Consider the following 19,432-nt stretch of genomic DNA (forward strand, 5'->3'; position numbering starts at 1 on the left):
GGCCATTAAGTAACATCATGGGGCATCTTTGTCATTTGCAAGTTGTAGAAAATCAATCTCAAACGGACTTAAGCAGAAAAGGGGATGTAAAGTCCAGGCCTACAACCAGTCATTTTTTTTGAGACAGAGTTTCTCTCTTGTGGCCCAGGCTGGCATGCAATGGCACCATCTCAGTTCACTACAACCTCCGCCTCCTGAGTGCAAGTGATTCTCCTACCTCAGCCTCCTGAGTAGTTGGGATTGCAAGTGCCTGCCACCAGGACTGGCTAACGTTTTTGTATTTTTAGTAGGTTGTTTTTTTTTTTTTTCCAGACCGAGTCTCACTCTGTCACCAGGCTGGAATGCAGTGGCGCAATCTCGGCTCACTGCCACCTCCGCCTCCCGGGTTCAAGCGATTCTCCCGCCTCAGTCTCCCGAGTATCTGGGATTACAGGCACACACCACCATGCCCAGCTAATTTTTGTATTTTTACAAAATAGCAGAGACAGGGTTTCACCATGTTAGCCAGGATGGTCTCGATCTCTTGATCTCATGATCTACCCACCTCGGCCTCCCAAAGTGCTGGGATTACAGGCGTGAGCTACCACACCTGGCCTCAAAAATGTCTCTTGAATGTTGAATAGAGTAAATATGAAATCTGGCCTCCACACATGGACATAAAGATGGGAACAACAGACCCTGGAGACTATGAGGGGGAGGGGGAGGAGGGGGAGGGTTGACAATGACCTGTTAGGTACCATGCTCACTACCTGGGTGGTGAGTTCGATCATACCCCAAACCTCAGCATCATGAAATATACCTTTGTAACAAACTTGCACATGTACCCACTGAATCTAAAATAAAAGTTGAAAAAAAGAATAAATTTAAAAAATAAAAACTTCCATCTAAAAATCATGAAAGAATAGTTGCTAGAAAGCCCTAAACATTAAGGCAGTGGCTCCAATGTAGCCCAGTTATCTCTGGGGAAGATCAATGTCTCTAATTCGTTCCTCCCAATTTACAAAGCCACTAGAAGCTAAAGCTCATGGTGTTCCTGACCCTGTCATTTACCAGCTGTGTGGCTTTGGAAGAGTCACTTCCCTTCCCTGGACACCAGTTCCTTTCTGTAAAATCAAAAGATTAGACTAGGTGATCTCAGGTCAACAGGCACCACCGGGAAGGGGACCTTCTCCCAAGGCTCAGTAAACCTCTCGTGCACATTTCCAGCAAAAGACTACATGACCTTTTTAAAAGGGGAAGTGCTGTTGGCAAGAGGTTTTGTTCATTGGTTTGTTTTTAAGACAGAGTCTCTCACTCTGTTACCCAGCCTAGAGTGCAATGACGCAATCTCAGCTCACTGAAACCTCCACCTCCCAGGTTCAAGCAATTCTCTTGCCTCAGCCTCCCACGTAGCTGGGATTACAGGCACCTCCCACTGTACCCAGCTAATTTTTGTATTTTTAGTAGAAACGGGGTTTTGCCATGTTGGCCAGGCTGGTCTTGAACTCCTGACGTCAGGTGATCCACCCACTTCAGCCTCCCAAAGTGCTGGGATTACAGGCGTGAGCCACCACACCCAGCCAGCAAGAGGGGTTTTTACACCTTCTTCGGAATGTGGCTGCTGCGACGTGGTGCCCTCTCTCTTCTTTCTTCCTCTCAGCTCCCACACCCGGAGCCCAGAGCCTGGTGCAGAGTGGGTATGGGACGAGGGAGGTGAGGGACACATTACTAGCTCCCTTTTCCCTTTTCAAGTAGAATGACTGCAAGGCTTGAAAACTCCCCTGAGGGCATGCTTGGCAGAAATGAATGCCTCTGGGTGCCAAAGACATGTGCAAAAATGACCATAGCAGCTTTGTTCATAATAGCCCCAAACTAGAAACAACCCTAAAGCTCATCGATGGAAGAGTAAAAATACAAATGATGGTATATTCATACAATGGAGTATTACACAGCAATGAAGAAGAATACAGTTATACATAACACCCTGGCTGGATCTCCCAGCCTCAATGATGATGAAAGAAGCTAGACACAAAAGAATACATACTGCATGATTTCTGTTTATTCGCAGTTCAAAAGCAGGCAGAACTAATTTATGGTGATGAAGGTTCAAGCTGAGGTTACTTTTAGGGGTTTTGACTGGAAGAGGATACAAAAGAATCTTCCTTGGATCAGGGAATGCTCTTGATTTTGATCCAGGTGGTGGCTACATGGGTATATACATATGTAAATATTCATCGGCCGGGCGCAGTGGCCCACACCTGTAATCCCAGTACTTTGGGAGACCTAGGCAGGTGGATCACCTGAGGTCAGGAGTTCGAGACCGGCCAACATAGTGAAACCTCATCTCTACTAAAAATACAAACAGTAGCTGGGTGTAGTGGTGCATGCATGCCTGTAATCTCAGCCACTTGGGAGGCTGAGGCAGGAGAATCGCTTGAACCCAGGAGGCGGAGGTTACAGTGAGTCGAGATTGTGCCACTGCACTCCAGCCTGGGTGACAGAGAAAGACTCCATCTCGAAAACAAAACAACAACAACAAAAAACTCATTCTCTTTTCTGGTCAAATAAAGGGTCAGTAGGTCAATAGGGCCATCCAAACCAGTCCCAGGCGTGAAGGCCCAAGAATGAGAGAAACTGAAGACATCAGAGTGTGTCAGTCTCTGCCTGGGGCTGCACTGACTCAGCCACTGTTCCCAGCCCCACAGGCTACGCAGTGCCTAGAATACCAGCCTCCAAGCAAAGCCCCCTGGCGCACAGAGGGCTGGCCAGACAGATGGCTTATCAGGTGTTCCTGCCCACCCGGGGTGACAAAGGAATGCCTTCCTGCCTGAGTGCTCAGAGACAGCAGCTGTCAGGGAGCACAGTGACTAACAAGCTCATCTGTCGCTAGCAGGGCCCTCTGGCTGGGCCAGGCTCTGCAGGGAGCTGAGTAGCAGAAAATCCAGGGCGGCCCTCAAGGGTCCGAATTCTAATTGGATTTTCCGAGAAATGGCTTTGTCCAGCTTGCAGGGAGGACTGCCGATTTACAAATTGATGGCTGCCAGCCTCTCCCCTGTCCCTGCAACTAGATTTGCCAAAGCTCTGACTCAGCCTCTGGTCTTGTCCATTTTGATCCCTGCCTTTCTCCGGGCAGCTGATCCATCTGCTCCAGCTGGCTGGACTCTCCCTCTGGGGTTGAGGGAAGGATGTCAAGGGTTAGGACATTTTACTGTGTCAGTAACCCTGTCCACCCCAATCAGCCAGGGATGGGCTAGCCACCCTCAGAGGTAGGCTTTAGGAAAAGCTCAACCAGGGCCGGGCGCGGTGGCTCAGGCCTGTAATTCCAGCATTTTGGGAGGCCAAGGCAGGTGGATCACGAGGTCAAGAGTTTGACATCAGCCTGGCCAGCATGGTGAAAGCCTGTCTCTACTAAAAATACAAAAAATTAGCCTGGCGTGGTGGCGCACGCCTGTAGTCCCTGAGTAGCCTGTAGCTACTCAGGAGGCTGAGGCAGAAGAATCGCTTGAACCCAGCAGGAGGTGGAGGTTGCAATGAGCCAAGATCACGCCACTGCACTCCAGCCTGGGAGACAGAGCAAGACTCCCCCCGCCAACAAAAAAAAAGAAAAGCTCACCCAGGTAACGATTCCCACTGGTCTCTGCCCTGTGGAGATTCGTGAGGACCTGAGAGTGTGGGAAGTAAGAAGAGGGGTGAAATAAAGCCACACCTTTGTGGGAAGCAAGTGGTGAAGAGGATGGACTCCGGGTTCAAGTCCCAGCTCTGCCCCCTCACTGGCTGTCCACTTTGGGCCAACACTTATCTCCCTGAGCCCCATTTCTTCTTTGACCTGGAAATGGGAGAAAATGGGTCTAAATGCTTAGTGCAGTGTCCGGCATGGGGAGAAAGATGATGAGGGTGATATATTTGAATCAACCAATGCATTTCTCATTCCCAGTTTTGTCTGTTGCCCCAACATCCTAAAATTCAGGCAGCTGTTGGCTTACTGAACAGGAAGGGGTGAACAGTAGGAAAAGGGAGGCAAAGAGTCCTGGGATTTTTAAATCTTCAATGGTCTAGAGATGGGGAGAAACAGAAAGGACCGGCACAGGTAGACAATGGAACAGATGTGGCATTACGGGGAAGGGGACGCAGACTCCAGGCCTGCAAGGCTTCAGCCTCTTGAGATCAAAGTTCCCGGAGCAGGAGTTTGAGGTCTGAAAACAAGCAAGGCAACCCGAGAGCGAGGCCCCTGGGCTGTGTCCCACAGTGACCCGTTACTGTGTGGAGCCCAGGGCGGGCATAGGAGGCAGCAAGGTCCTAGATCGAAGGGCCATCCCTCGGCCGGTGGGTCTGAGATAGGGCCGCAAAGTTTCTCTGCACCCCAGGAAGGAGCAGGAGGAGAAAAATGATCCCCAGAGACCCCAAAGTGGGACAGAAGCGAGGACGAGTGAGGGCTGCCACCTCGAGTTTCCACATTGCCGGCAGGTTTTGTAAAAGAGTGAATCCGGCCAAATGAAGGGGTCAGACATGGCGCAGACTGTGAGGAACCCACAAGGAGGCGTGCCCGGGTTCACGGGGCAGGTGCCACACAGTGGGGTCCAGCTGATCGCTGCCCCAGGCGACGTGAGCAAAGAGGACGAGCCCAGATATCTACACTTGTATGTGAAAATGCCCCATCTCAAATATTGGCAAGTAGTGATTTAAAGTACTCTATGGGCCAAACAAAACATCTGAGGACTGCGTTTGAATTGACAGGCACCAGGTAGTGTCTTGTCTCCCTGCAAAGTTTCCATCGGGCACAGCATGGTGTTGGGTTTGGGGTGAAGGACAGCTTGGCAGAGGCTTGCATAGACCAAAGGCTGGCAGCCAGTCTGGGAACAGGGACCAGGTGTCCTCCGGGCAGGGTGGCTTTGGTACTGGAACAGGCCCTCAGAACTTAGATGCGATGCCAGCCAATGGGGGAGGGAAACATTTCTGCCACCTGGCAGAGAGGGGACTCGGAAGATAAATTACACTGAGTCATGGAAAACCAGTTCCATTTCCTGCCAGCTTGATCTGTGGTCTGAGTCTCAAACGTCCTCTGGTAATTTGGGGAATTTAACTTTTTTGACACCACACATACTTTTGATAATTTTTTGCCCATCTCCGTATGTATGTATTTATTTATTATGTGGGTTAAAAGTCTTTATTGTAAAGTGATTACAGATTCAAAGGAAATTGAAAGAAAATATATAGGGAGATCTTCCATGCCCTTCACCCAGCCTCCCCCAGTGGCAACATCTTGTATAGCTATGGTGGAATATCACAACCAGGAAACTGACATTGGTGTAATCCACAGAGCTTATTCGACAGCATTGGTTTCATGTTTCACCTGTGTTCCTGTGTGTGTGATGCTATGCAGTTTTATCATTTTATCATTTGTGTAGATGACACTCCTGTGTGTGATTCCATACAGTTTTATCATTTGTGTAAATTTGTGTAACCAGCACCACAACCAAAACACAGAACTGGGCCAGGTGCAGTGGCTCCTGCCTGTAATCCCAGCTCTTTGGGAGGCCAAGGTGGGTGGATCGCCTGAAGTCAGGAGTTCGAGATCAGCCTGGCCAACATGGCAAAACCCTGTCTCTACTGAAAATACAAAACTTAGCCGGGTGTGGTGGCAGGTGCCTATAATCCCAGCTACTTGGGAGGCTGAGGCGGGAGAAATACTTGAATCTGGGAAGCGGAGGTTGCAGTGAGCGGAGATGGAGCCACTGCACTCCAGCCTGGTGGATAGAGCAAGACTGTCTCCAAGAAAACAAACAAACAAAAAACCCTGCAAAACTGAGACTATGGAGAAAAGGGAACCCTCATGCACTGTTGGTGGGAATGTAAATTAGTATAGCCACTATGTAGAACAGTTTGCAGGTTCCTCAAAAAACTAAAATTAGAGCTACGGCATGATTCAGCAATTCAACTCCTAGGTATAAGGGCAAAAGAACGGAAATCAGCCGGCTGTGGTGGCTCATGCCTGTAATCCCAGCACTTTGGGAGGTGGGCAGATCACGAGGTCAGGAGATTGAGACCATCCTGGTCAACATGGTAAAACCCCAACTCTATGAAAAATACAAAAATTAGCTGGGTGTGGTGGTGCGTGCCTGTAGCCCCAGCTACTCAGGAGGCTGAGGCGGGAGAATCACTTGAACCCAGGAGGCAGAGGCTGCAGTGAGCCGAGATTGCGCCACTGCACTCCAGCCTGGGCGACAGAGTGAGACTCTATCTNCGACAGAGTGAGACTCTATCTCAACAAAAAAAAAAAAAGAAAGAAAAAGAAAAAAAGGAAATCAGTATGTTAAAGAGATATCTGCATGCCCATGTTTACTGAAGCACTATTCATAATAGCAAGATTTGAAATCAGTCTAACTGTCCATCAACAGATGAGTGGATAAAGAAAATGTGGTGCATAGACACAACGGAGTACTATTCAGCCATAAAAGAGGATGAGATCCTGTCCTTCGCAAAAAACATGGATGAAACTGGAGGTCATTTTGTTAAACGAAGTAAGTGAGGCACAGAAAGACAAACTTCACATGTTCTCACTCATTTGTGGGAGCTAAAAATTAAAACAATTAAAATCAGCCGGGCACGGTGGCTCACGCCTGTAATCCCAGCACTTGGGGAGGCCAAGGCGGGTAGATCACGAGGTCAAGAGATGGAGACCATCCTGGCCAACATGGTGAAACCCCGTCTGTACTAAAAATAGAAAAAATTTTCCGGGTGTGGTGGTGCATGCCTCTAGTCCCAGCTATTCAGGAGGCTGAAGCAGGAGAATTGCTTGAAACCAGAAAACAAAAGTTGCAGTGAGCCGGGATAGCGCCACTGCGCTCCAGCCTGGCGACAGAGCGAGACTCCGTCTCAAAAAATAAAAACAAAAAACAATTGAAATCATAGAGACAGAGAGTAGAATGATGGTTATCAGAGAGCGGGATGGGCAATGGGGAATGACGGGGAAGACGGGTGGGTAACGGGCACAAAAATACAGTTTGAATAAGATAAATGAACGAATAAGATCTAGTATTTGGTAGCACAACAGGGTGACTACAGTCAAAAATAATTTATAGCACATTTTAAAATAACTAAACAATTAGAATTAGAATGTTCATAATACAGAGAAATGCTACATCCTTGAGGTGATGGAGACCCCATTCACCATGGCGTGATCACTACACATTGAATGCATGTATCAAAATATTTCATGCACCCCCTAAATATACACATTATATAACCATAAAAATTAAAAATAAAACATTTTTTAAAAATACAGAACTGTTCCATCAACATGAGCTCCCTCAGGTGACCACACTGTGGCTACCTTCAGCCCCAAAGCCCGGCAACGTTCTTCATCTATAAAATTTGGTTCAAGAATATTATATAAATAGAATCATACAGCATGTAACCTTTTGAGGTTGCTGTTTTTTTACTTGGCATAATTCCCTTCAAATCTATCCAGCTTGTTGCATATATCAACCACTTAGGGGTTTTGTTTTGTTTTTTGAGACAGAGTCTTGCTCTGTCACCCCGACTGGAGTGCAGCGGCACGATCTCAGCTCTCTGCAACCTTTGCCTCCTGGGCTCAGGCAATTCTCAAGCCTCAGCCTCTCAAGAAGCTGGGATTACAGGTGTGTGCCACCACAACCAGCTAATTTTTTGTATTTTTAGTAGAGATGGGGTTTTGCCACGTTGGCCAGGCTGGTCTCAAACTCCTGACCTCAAGTCATCAACCCTCCTTCACCTCCCAAAATGTTAGAATTACAGGCGTGAGCAATCCTGCCAGGCCAATTTTTGTGTGTGTGTGCTGTGTAGTATTCCATGGTATAGATGTACCACAGTTTCACCATTTACCATTGAAAGACATTTGGTTTGTTCCCAGTTTTTGACTCTTACGAATCTTTATGATTTATAAAATTAATTAAGAAAATGTCAGCTATCAGCTAGTGGCTGCTGTTTTTCTGAGTTTGAATGGGATGCAGTATTTCCTGCGACCCCTCCGTCATGGAAGTTCTTACAAACTTTTGCATTTAACCCTGCAGAAGCTCTGGGGGTGGGGGAGGTGGAGCAGAGATAGAGTTAATCAGTCAACCCATCTGTATTGAGCACTTCCTATGTGCCCTGCATTATTCTAGGTATTGGGGGTACTGCAGTGAACAAAACTAACATAAAATCATTTATTATTCCCCAATACACATACAGGGAAACTGAAGCTCAGAAAAGCAAATGACTTGCTCAAAATCACACAAGCAGGAAGTGATGGAACTGGGGCTTGAGCCCAGGTCTTTAGACCTCAAGGCCGCTGATTTTCTGACTATATTTGCTGTCTGTCCTCCTAGACATCAATCCATCCTGGACATCAATGCCAAGGATCCTGCGTTCAATGTTTTAAGCAACAGTTCTTTTGTTTGGTTGGTTTTTATTTTTTAGGCAGGATCTCAGTCTGTCTGTCACCCAGGCTGGGGTGCAACGGCGCCCTCTCAGCTCACTGCAGCCTCGGCCTCCCAAGTTCAAGCAATCCTTTCGCCTCAGTCTCCCAAGTAGCTGGGACTACAGGCGCCTACCACCACACCCAGCTAATTTTTGTTTTTGTAAAGACCAGGTTTCGCCACACCAGGCTGGTCTCGAACCCCTGGCCTGAAGTGATCCACCCATCTCAGCCTCCCAAAGTGTTGGGATTACAGACGTGAGCCACTGAACACACTTAAGCAGCAGTTCTTAACTGGGGCTGGTTCTCCTGCCATCAGGGGAAACAGCTGGCAAATGTCTAGAGGCATTTTGGATGTCACAGCTGGGGAGAAGGGTGCTCCTGCCAACTGGTGAGTGGAGCCAGGGAAGCTGTTTGGCATCCTGCAACACAGCAGACAGTCCCCCACAACAAAGAGTTACCCAGCATGAATGCCAGTGGTCCCAAAGCTGCAGAACCCTGATCTAAAGATCTCAGAGTCACCAAAAAGACAACTGCTACCTAGACAACATTGTGTAATACTGAACTTCCACCCAAGTAGACACAATGACAGGTAGGGTCAGAGCGGGTGCACCATTGGTTCAGGGTTTATGGTCATGATCAAGTAGGTACAAAGAACCGTCCACTCTGCTGTGTCGATACTGGGAGACTTTTCTGCAGGGGAGGGGATTGGGACAGTTTGGATGGTAGGAAGGAGAGACCGGTAGAAAGGGCAGGAAGAATATTGTGACTGCTCTACGACTCTGCCTCATCTGTTTCTCCTAAAGAAACCTGGTAACCTCCTTCCTTTGTGTAGAAATGAGCAAGAAAGCAGAGCAGAACATGCAAAGCCCTTTGAGGCACAGCAGGGAAACCAGAAGGACCAGTCCACATCCTGAATGTGCAAGAAACATGACTTCTACTCTCACAACTGTACTTACTTTTCTATTTCAAGTCCCCGTTCTGCTGGTGAAAAGACACCTAGCCTTATTCAATCAGGGCCTCCCAACCTCTCGCCCTGGGTTGTGTCTATATTTGTTGTTGGGGCAAAGGAGGCTCAGAAAGTTCCAAGGCCCAGGCAGGGGGGGCAGCGTGTGGTCTCCCCTGACACCTGCTGTGTTGGCCTCACTGCTGTCTTCCTGATGGCAGCCGCCGCTGCCGAGGCCTCCTGGACGTCTCCGTGCCTGGCTTCTTTCTTCTCCTCTCAGTGTCCTCCTCCCTCCTCTTGGGCACACGGGAGATGGTGGCAGAGCTTGGTAAAGCGCGGCAAGGCTGCCTCACCCCTCTGCCAATTACTCCTTCCCCCACTGCATCTGCGCCTTGCTGGGTAGGGGCAGGTGCTCTCCTGAGCTTGCCCGCAAGTCACAATTACCCATGAAGCCAGTGCAGGGCTGGTGCTTGGGAGCCACTCACCTCCACAGAGCGCCACATCACATCATGGCTCGTCCACTCTCCTTAGACCCTCTGCCCAGACCCCTGGCCCAGGGCACTTGACCTCATCGTGGTCATGGGGAAACGATGCTTGCATCTTGCTCAGTCTTCCAGATGTTTTATTAATGACACAAGTTTTATTCCTAGAAAACTCTGGGACTTCTACTTTTTTTTTTTTTTTTTTTTTTTTTTGACCAAACTTTTCTTTTTTTTTTTTTTTTTTTTTTTTTTTTTTTTAGACCAAGTCTTGCTCTGTTGCCCAGGCTGGAGTGCAGTGGCACGATCTCAACTCACTGCAACCTCCGCCTTCCTGGTTCAAGCAATTCTCCTGCCTCAGCCTCCCAAGTAGCTAGACTACAGGCACGTGCCACCATGCCCGGCTAATTTTTTGTATTTTTAGTAGAGACGGGGTTTTGCCATGTTAGCCAGAATGGTCTAGATCTCCTGACCTCGTGATCCACCTGCCTCCCAAAGTGCTGGGATTACAGGCGTGAGCCACTATACCCGGTCTGGGACTTCTACTTTTGAAACTCAAAGCTCAGGCTCTTGTAACGCCAAAGTACCGGTTCTTGAAAGTCAAAACGTCTTTGCTTTTCTGCTGGATAAGGCTTCCCCTAAAGGAAGAAGAGTCACCGTCTGGAAATAACAAAAGGGAGGAAAAAAAGATGTTCATCAAGTGCAGAATCATCCCACTGCAGCAGCATGGCAGAGCACGTGGGTGACCAGGGTCAGGGCGGGTGTGGGAGTTACTGTCATACTTCTCCCTTTGGGCCCCTCTGTCCCCAGGTTTATGATCCATTCTCCAAACCTGGAGTCCCATCCGAAGGGTGTCGCAAGCAGCAGTTCCACGAGAGCCAGGATAGAGAAGCTTCGAGAACACAGCCTCTAGGCAGCCTGGGGTCATGCCTAGACCCCAGCTTTGCCAGCTCAGTGTTCATGGTCAAGTCACTTAACCTCTCTGTGTTTCAGTTTCCCCATCTGTGAAAAGGGGAAATACAGTACCTTCCTCATGTGGTTATGAGCCTGATCCGATGCATCAGGCCTGGTACAGTGTGCAGCAGAGTGCTCGGTCCTGGTCAGCACTGGACGACGGTTGGCTGCCATTATTGCTTTCATTGGCTTATCTAAGAGGTGAGTGGATTTCCTTGGAATTCCATCCCACAGGGCCCTGGGCAGTTAGTTAACTAGCAGAAAGGGTCAGGGCACCCAGGCCTGGCCTCTGGCACTACTCTTCAGCTGCTTGTCAAAGCTTCAAAGGGACTCTCTTAGTGTCCTTTCATTACAAGAAACAGAAACTCATCAGGAAAGAAAATTCCTGGGAAGAACAGAACAGGAGGGCCAGCGGTAACCCAGGTTGCTTCTTTCTCCTGCTCCCTCTGCAGTTGGCTTTCCTGCTTCAGTGTGTGCAGTCCAACACAGCAGGCTCCCTGGGCTCGAGGCTACCTGCTGCAGGAACCCGCTGGGGGCTTCTGACAGCCATTGGCATTCTTCCTGTTATCAATCTCCGTTTAGTTCAGCTGTCTTCGCCAACCCCCAGGTGACTCCAGGTGAATCCTGAGAGTCTACGCTCATCTTGAGGGTCCTTGCCAGTGACAGGTATATGACCCAATTCCGGCAAAGGAGGTATCAAGGAAGTTTTACCGGGAGCTTCTGGGAAAGGTTTCATTGCTGATGAAAAAGAGACCCACGGGAAGATGAGTGAGCATGGAGCCCGAGGGATGATGAGTAACGAGGCTGAGCTCACGAGAAGGGCCCACCCGCTTAGGAAGTCCTGCATGTCCTTGCAGAGAAGGCTGGACTGCACGAGGGGACAATGGCACCCACTGAATTGCTGACTTTACAATATAGAGGATGGATTAAAGGGGGAGCATTTGGGAGCGGGACACCAGTTAGGAAGCAGCCAGACGAATTGCAATCATGCTGAGGCTTAGAGGGAAGTTTCTACAAGTTGGAGCACAAGAGAAGATGGAGTGATGGGGAGACAGAATTGCTGGCTGGCTGCTATCAGGGGTCTCAAGAATGTGTACCCCAATGCTACGACGTGCTCAGAAGCTCCATTCTGGGCTGTCTACACAGGTCCAGTTACACTGGTAACTCAGGTAGAAACATACTTCCAGAATCAACATTTTTCAGGAAATGGGACAAAACTGTTTTATTTCAGCTAATGGTCCAACTATCCAACTTTGCTTTGCGCTATGTGAGCACGATTTGTCTGCCACACAGACCTGATTCAACCTTCAGCGAGGCTGGGCCAGTATGTCACCAGTGAAACCTACATGCAAGACACATCCCTTCCCAGTGACTAATGAGCACTGCTTCAGGAAAAGGCCAGGTTGAAAGTGCACATACATGATTTACTGCTGACTTTCGCAAGAGTCATACAGCACAGACATTGCTGAGCTCCTCATGGGTTTAGAAATGAGCCCACATTAAGAATAAGTGGGGGCCGGGTGCTGTGGCTCACAGCCGTAACCTAGCACTTTGGGAAGCCAAGGCAATCAGATCACTTAAGCCCATGATTTTGAGACCAGCCTAGGTAACATAGCAAGACCATGTCTCTACAAAAAATAAAAAATTAGCCAGGTGTGGTGGCACATGCCTGTAGTCCCAGCTACTCAGGAGGCTGAGGTGGAAGAATCACTTGAACCAAGGAAGTAGAGACTGCAGTGAGCCAAGATTATGCCACTGCACCCCAGCCTGGGTGACAGAGCAAGACCCTGTCTCAAAAAAAAAAAAGTCAGTGGGAAGAGAGGGTTACCTGCTTAGAACCAAGCAAGAAAAAAGAGTGACAGATGGCAGATAACAGAGCAAGCAAGGGAGGACACAGGAGGATACACTCTTGGTAGACAATACAGGTGGCTCCCAGCCAACTTATTAACACATTCTCACTGAAAAATAAAATTACCTCCCCAATACACACATCCCTCAGTTTCTAAGGGTAACCTATTTGGTTTGATTCTTCCCCTAGTCTTTCTGTGCATAATCAAATATACACGTGTCTACATCTTTTTAAAAAGTCGTTTGTCCCAGGTGAAGTGGCTCACATCTGTAATCCCAGCACTTTGGGAGGCCGAGGCGGACAGATCACCTGAGGTTGGGAGTTCGAGACCAACCTGACCAACATGGAGAAACCATGTCTCTGCTAAAAATACAAGATTAGCAAGGCGTGGTGGCACATGCCTGTAACCACAGCTACTCGGGAGACTGAGACAGCAGAATTCCTTGAACCTGGGAAGGTGGAGATTGCAGTGGCTGAGATCAGGCGGTTGCACGCTAGCCTGGCAACAAAAGTGAAACTCTGTCTCTAAATAAATAAATAGTCATTTGTGAGCCAGGCATGGTGGCTCATGCCTGTAATCCCAGCACTTTGGGAGGCAAGGTGGGTGGATCACTTGAGGTCAGAAGTTCGAGACCAGCCTGGCCAACATGGTGAAACTCCATCTCTACTAAAAATACAAAAAATCAGCTGGGCATGGTGGCATGCACCTATAATCCCAGCTACTCGGGAGGCTGAGGCAGGAAAATCGATTGAACCCAGAAGGCGGACATTGCAGTGAACTGAAATAGCACCACTGCACTCTAGCCTAGGCAGAGTGAGACTCCATCTCAAAAAAAGAAAAGTTGTTTGTGTAGTATCATATTTAGTGCCTTGCCTTTCTCGGTGAAAGATACATCTTGGACATTCTTCCACGTCAGATAGCTCTTCCTCATTCTTTGTTGCAACTTCATAGTGTGCCAGCCTGAAACTACACCACGATTTCCTTAGCATATCTCCTAGAGCTGGGCATTGAGGCTGGTGACCATTTTTTACCATTACAACTAAGCAGCAACAAAAACTCTTGGATGTATATTCCTGAGCACATGTGTGAGTTGCTCTGCTTGATGATCTATTTCTAAGATCTGACTTTCTAGCCTCACTTTCATTAGTGTGCCTGGAACATCAGGCATGACAGACTGGGGTTCTGGCCAGGGACAGTCAAATACTTTAAAACACTGGCATTATTTACCCATTCAGCCAGAAAGAATAAAAATGTAGTGCCTCGGGAATTCCCAGAACAGCATCCTCTCCTCTTGGAAGTCAGGCTTTCAGAACTAGACAGGCTAATGCTCCCAACAACTCATGTTCAAACCACACTGGGCACGTTGTCACCTACTAGTTCACCTGACCCCTGAGTCAGTCCTGCTACATAGGTATTAGCATCTCTGTTTTTACACGAGGAAGCTGAGGCTCAGAGAGGACAAGACATCTCCCCAAGGCCACACAGCCCACAAATGGCAGAGGATTCAGAAACCAAGGACTAAGGTGACGGAATCCTGTCTTCTTTCTAAATCCATGATGTAGGCTACGTCGTGGTTCCTCTTCAGAGGCTTACAGTGCACAGTCAACCAAAAAGGCAGGTGAAATGAACAGCTGGCTAGGTGACTGAGTTTGCAGGATGTATTAGTTTCCTCCTGCTGCTGCGACAAATTATCCCAAATGTCATGGCTTAGAACACCACAATTTACTCTCTTCTTACAGTTCTGGAGGTCTGATGTCCAAAACGGATCTGCAGAGCTGAGCTGCTGGGTGCTCTGGCTGAGGCTCCATTCCTTTCCTTTTTTAGCTCCTAGAGACTGCCCACATTCCTTGGCTACTGACCCTTGTTCAGAAACTGTATCATTCTGATCTCTACTTCTATCATCACGCCTCCCTCTGTAGGAAACCTTGTGACAACATTGGACTCACCAGGATAATTAACGATAGCCTCTCGGTCCCAATATCCTTAACTTGATCCCATCTGCAAAGTCTCTTTTGCACGTAAAGTAACCAGTTCTGGGGATTAGGTTGTGAACATCTTTGGGCAGCCATTATTCTGCTTATCACAAAAGGGGGTTACTAGCAGAGTGATTTAGAGCAAGGGCCCTGCAAAGGCCCCACATTCAAATACTCTTTTTTTTTTTTTTGAGATGGAGTCTCACTCTTATGGCCCAGCTAGTGTGCAATGGCACAATCTCGGCTCACCGCAACCTCCACCTCCTGGGTTCAAGCGATTCTCCTTCCTCAGCCTCCCAAGTAGCTAGGATTACAGGCATGTGCCGCCACACCCAGCTAATTTTGTTTTTTTAGTAGAGACGGGGTTTCTCCATGTTGGTCAGGCTGGTCTCAAACTCCCGGCCTCAAGTGATCCACCTGCCTCGGCCTCCCAAAGTGCTGGGATTACAAGCATGAGCCACTGAGCCCGACCAGTACTTTATCACTTGCTAGCAGATGCAGGTACCTAACTTCTCTGAGTCTTAACAGCCTCATCTGAAAAACTGGAATAATAGAATCTTCCTTCTAGGGCTGTTTTGGGGATCAAATAACACAATGTATGCAGCTCACGTGAAACACAGGATTCAGTCAATGGTAACTGGCATCTTCCTCACTGCCTATTATAATAGAAACTCTACCATTTGAGATTCATTTCTTTGGATCTTTCCTCCAAGGATACAGCTCAGGCCCTTGTCAGCTGACACTTAATGGAGGGAGTTGGCAGTTAACTTAGGTGAGGCTCAATGGGCCATGGAGAGCCTGGGAAGATTCAGAGAAACTAACCATGCAGAGGGAGAGGGCTGTGGAGGGGAGGATGATCAGGAGAAACACGCTTTCTTTGGTAGCTTCTTCAGTTTTGCCTGGGCCTCAGCTTTGGCTGAGAATTTCGTCAGCCTCTCCCCATATCAGCCAGGGTGAGCCTGCTTAAATGGAACACTCTGAAGATGATATCCTGTGATAAACAAGACCTGCCCAGTTGGGTCTGCAGCGGAGTGGGGCGGGTCTAGGATGATCCTGGCGTGGAAAAGTACAGCAGCCTTCTGTCTTCAGATTAGGAGCTGGGGAAGCTGTTCTGACACTAACATCACCCCCCACCCCCACCCCCACCCCCAGGCCTCTCCAAAGTCTGTCTTGCAGAGTCAAATGAAAACCAGATTCTTGGTCTTATCTGAGAGCTACGTGACTGTTTCCTGTCCCTCCTCTGGAGCCTGGGAAGGTCCCCACATGCACTGTCTAAACTTTGGGATGAATACACACAGCTCATAAATGGGAGCATATTATTATATGTACCTGCCTACACAAAGGGTTCTCCCCTTTCACTAAAATCATGGGTTATTATTTGGGGCTTTCATTCATCCAACAAATATTTATTAAGCATTTGCAGGCAGCCAGGCAAGGTGAATGTTCTCTCAGGGTGGAGAGTATGTGTAGACAGGAGGAATTATCCTATGGCAGGGAGAGCAGAAGCTCTAGAGTGGACCAACTTGGGTCTAGATCCTGATACTTCCCAGCTGTGTTTTCACTGGGCAAAATGATCTCACCTCCTGAAACCTCAGCTTTCTCTTCTGTAAAGTGGGCATAACCAATAACTGCCTCCCAGGTTCTGAGGCTTAAATGAGATGGTTCAGGGGATGTGGGGGGTAACCCCATGCCTAGTTCGTAGTGAGAATGTGAGGAATAGCAGTTGCTGTTATAGACATGGAGACTGTTTCCCCAAATGCCTTCCCACCCCCCAAATCATAAGACAGACCCAAACTTGCCTTTTTGTGGACGCCAAGGTTCTGTCGAACTGTTAGCGTGCAAGTTAAGAAGCCAGAATGGGGGCGGGGATAGCCACATGTTACAACTCAGCAGGTATACACACGCGGACACCTTATGTACCCATGAATTCCGCCTTTGGAAGTGAGCTTGCCTGTAGCCTATATTCGTCCGGCGGAGGTGGATTCCCGGTAGGAGGCGCCTTCAGTCCTTGGCTCGATCCTGCGACGCCTGCCAGCTGCCTATCGGCTTCTCGGCGTTTGGACTTCAAAGGGCTGGACGCTCACCCAAAAAGGGGACCCGGCTTGACCTCTCTCGGAATTAAAAAAAAAAAAAAAAAAAATCTAAGATTGAGAGAGGGAATGGGGCTGGCTTTTCCCTCTGTGTTTAGAATCCACTTTTTTTTGTGGTCTGGCTAAGCCTAGCCCACCCTACTTCGGGCGCCACAGCCACGCGGTTCCGATGGTAAATCTCCAAGGGGCGGAGGTAGAGCCCCGGGTAAGAGACGCCCGCGCCGAGTTCGGGTTTGCCCTCCCCTGAGCCAAGACTCGGCAGCAGCTGGCGGCCTCCAGGGATCCGAGCAGAGACTGGCTGCCTGCCTGCCACTCGCGGGGTGGGAGAACGCCAGCCGGTGCCTTGCCGAGAAAGCTCTCGGCAAACCTGGGGATGAGCCCTCAGCAAGGGCGGCTCCGGTGCAACGCGCACCCATCCAGTGCGGGCGCGCAGGAACCCGGAATGGGCCCCACCTGGGCCGAGACTCAGGCGTGAGATCCCGAGGGCGCCCTGGGGACCAGGCCGCGGGTGGGGACCCTGGCCGAGGGCGTGAGCTGACTTGGTTTTTAAAAACCTCGCTTCCTCCTTCTCTACCTCTGCCTGTCACTCACCTCGCCGGGCACCAGCCCAGGAAGGGGGAGAGGTGAGTGTCCCGCCAGGTAAAGGCGCCGCGGGGCGGCTGGTGGAGCTGTACCTCTGCGTCTCCGCCTGGTCTGGGAAGGAAACGGGTCTCCCAGCTCTCCTTAAACCTCTAAAATCTGGGACTCCTGGCTTAAGACATCCACCGACCACCACCCGTCACACACACGAGCGCGCGCGCACTCACGCCGGCACACCGATTCCCCGAGCCCTAGGGAGGAGGGGGCATCAGGGCTCTATTTTCTCCCGACCCCCTCTCGTCCCACTCGTGGGGGAGAACTTAGGTTCAGCCCCCAGGCCGCACTGCGCACTCCCCCGGCGGACGCTGGGGAGTGGGCACCCGCCCTGCGCAGCTGCGATCCCGCGCCTAGGGCTGGGGGGTGGTGCCGAGGGCCGCGAGGGAGGGTCGGCCGGTGGGCGGTACTTCTCCAGGCTGGAGGCAGCTCCCGGCCGGCGCCGCCCTCCGCCTCCCGCGGTCCCACCCTGCCGCACGCCAGCGCTCCCGAGCCGCGCTTCCTGCGTCCCCATCCCGTTCCCCGAGCTGGCAGTGCGCTCTCTCCGCCACCTCGTTCCCTCGGCTGAGAATCCCCCAAACTCCAGCCCCGCGATCGCGCCCCCGGAGGAGGCCGGCCGGGGCGCCGCGGGGGTCACGAAGCCCCCAGCCCCGGGCCGCCCGGCCGAGACGGAGCCGGACCCGCTGCCTCCTGGGTAAGTCCGAGCCGCCGCGCCTGGCACCCGCCGCGCCCCGCGGAGTGCTGTGGGTTCCCCTCAGGGCCGGAGAAGGGGGCCGAGAGCCGTCTGAGTCGCCCTTCCGTCCGCCGAGCGCTTCCCGCCTGGGGTCGACCACCGGGAGGACTCCGCACCCCGCACCCTCGGCGACCGCGCCCCGCCGGTGCGGGACACTCCCGCCTTCCGGGCACCGCGCCCGGCCAGCTGGCCTGGGAAAGGCAGCTGGTCTTGGGGGCCCCCTGTTGGCAGGGACAGGTGCCCTCCTCCCGGGCGCTTTGAACCCTTGGCCTCGCCAGAGGCGCCTTCAGTGCGTGGTTAGGAGCAGAACTTCCCAGTAGGTCCCGGGAAACTACCTTGGCGCTTTGCTCCCGCATCTCTTACTCCTCTACGGAAGTCGTGGCCTTTTAGGGATTTAGATTCGTGTTTGTCTGTGTGTCCTTTTAGGGATTTAGATTGGTATTTCTGTGTGTGTGTGTGTGTGTGTGTGTGTGTGTGTGTGTGTGTTTCGCTACCAATAAACACGGGGTTAAAGAATCGGACGTGAGCAAAGTGGATTGAAACTCGAGACCTTCCTCCCTGAGCGCATGGGTTTCTTCAGCTGTGGAGGGGACATGATAACGTCCCAGGGTGCGTCGGGGCATTCATACCCAGCAAGCACTCGGCAGTAAGTTAGGTTACCAGACTTAGGGGGAGAACAGAATCCAAATCAGATCTCAAGTCAGCGCACAATCGGGAGGTGTGTGGCCCGGCGCGCCAGGTCTGCATTACAGGATGATGGTCTCTTTCCCAACCAGGGATGGGTGCCAGAGACCTGGATCCTCGCACGGTTTCCCCAGGGAGCAGCCGTGGGGTGCCCTGCACAGCGCTCCGAGGTGTTTGTGACCGTGCGTGGGGCTGCGGGTCCTTCCCAGCAGCGCAGGAGATCTGGGTGCTGGGAACCCCGGGCTGCTGGAGCGGGTGGGCGGGGATGAGGTGGGCGAGGCCGGGGGACGAGCCTGCGGAGGTAGGGCAGCGGGTGGCGGGATTGCCCCTCTAGGGCTGGCTTCTGGCTTTCCTTTTGAATGGGTTACCTGGAGAACAGCTTGTCTGGGGAACTGTGGGCCCTGGGACCGTGAACAGATTTCACAATCCGTAAATCCTGACCTATTAGGACAGCGCCCCTGTCCCTCCAAATATCTCCCTCCACCAATTGAGAGAGGTACCCCCAGACTGGGAGAAAAGGCCAAAGAAAGAGAAAGAGAGGAGGCTGGTGGCGCATCTGCTCCTCATGGCGTCTGAGCTGACAGCTCCCTGATGGGGTGTCTGGGGCCTGCCCCAGTGACCCAGGGCACAGGGGCCTCAGGGAGCCACCAGCCTAGTGACGGAGTCAGAGATACTCA

The 19,432-nt window shown here is 50.7% G+C and overlaps 2 protein-coding genes across 2 annotated transcripts in view; both read left to right on the forward strand.

The window, feature by feature from the left end:
- The window catches only part of KAZN (kazrin, periplakin interacting protein), a 1,292,076-nt gene extending 1,288,776 nt beyond the window's left edge, over nucleotides 1-3,300 (forward strand). Inside the window, exon 19 of the transcript XR_005196313.1 lies at nucleotides 3,272-3,300. The gene's annotated coding sequence lies outside the window, so the exon portion shown is untranslated. The remainder of the gene's footprint in view (nucleotides 1-3,271) is intronic.
- A 14,497-nt stretch (nucleotides 3,301-17,797) lies between these two features.
- The window catches only part of TMEM51 (transmembrane protein 51), a 67,960-nt gene continuing 66,325 nt past the window's right edge, over nucleotides 17,798-19,432 (forward strand). The window contains exon 1 of the mRNA XM_017502878.2: nucleotides 17,798-18,032. The gene's annotated coding sequence lies outside the window, so the exon portion shown is untranslated. The remainder of the gene's footprint in view (nucleotides 18,033-19,432) is intronic.

This window comes from Cebus imitator, unplaced genomic scaffold (assembly GCF_001604975.1).
Source record: "Cebus imitator isolate Cc_AM_T3 unplaced genomic scaffold, Cebus_imitator-1.0 Scaffold15, whole genome shotgun sequence".
NCBI classification, from domain to species: Eukaryota; Metazoa; Chordata; class Mammalia; order Primates; family Cebidae; genus Cebus; species Cebus imitator.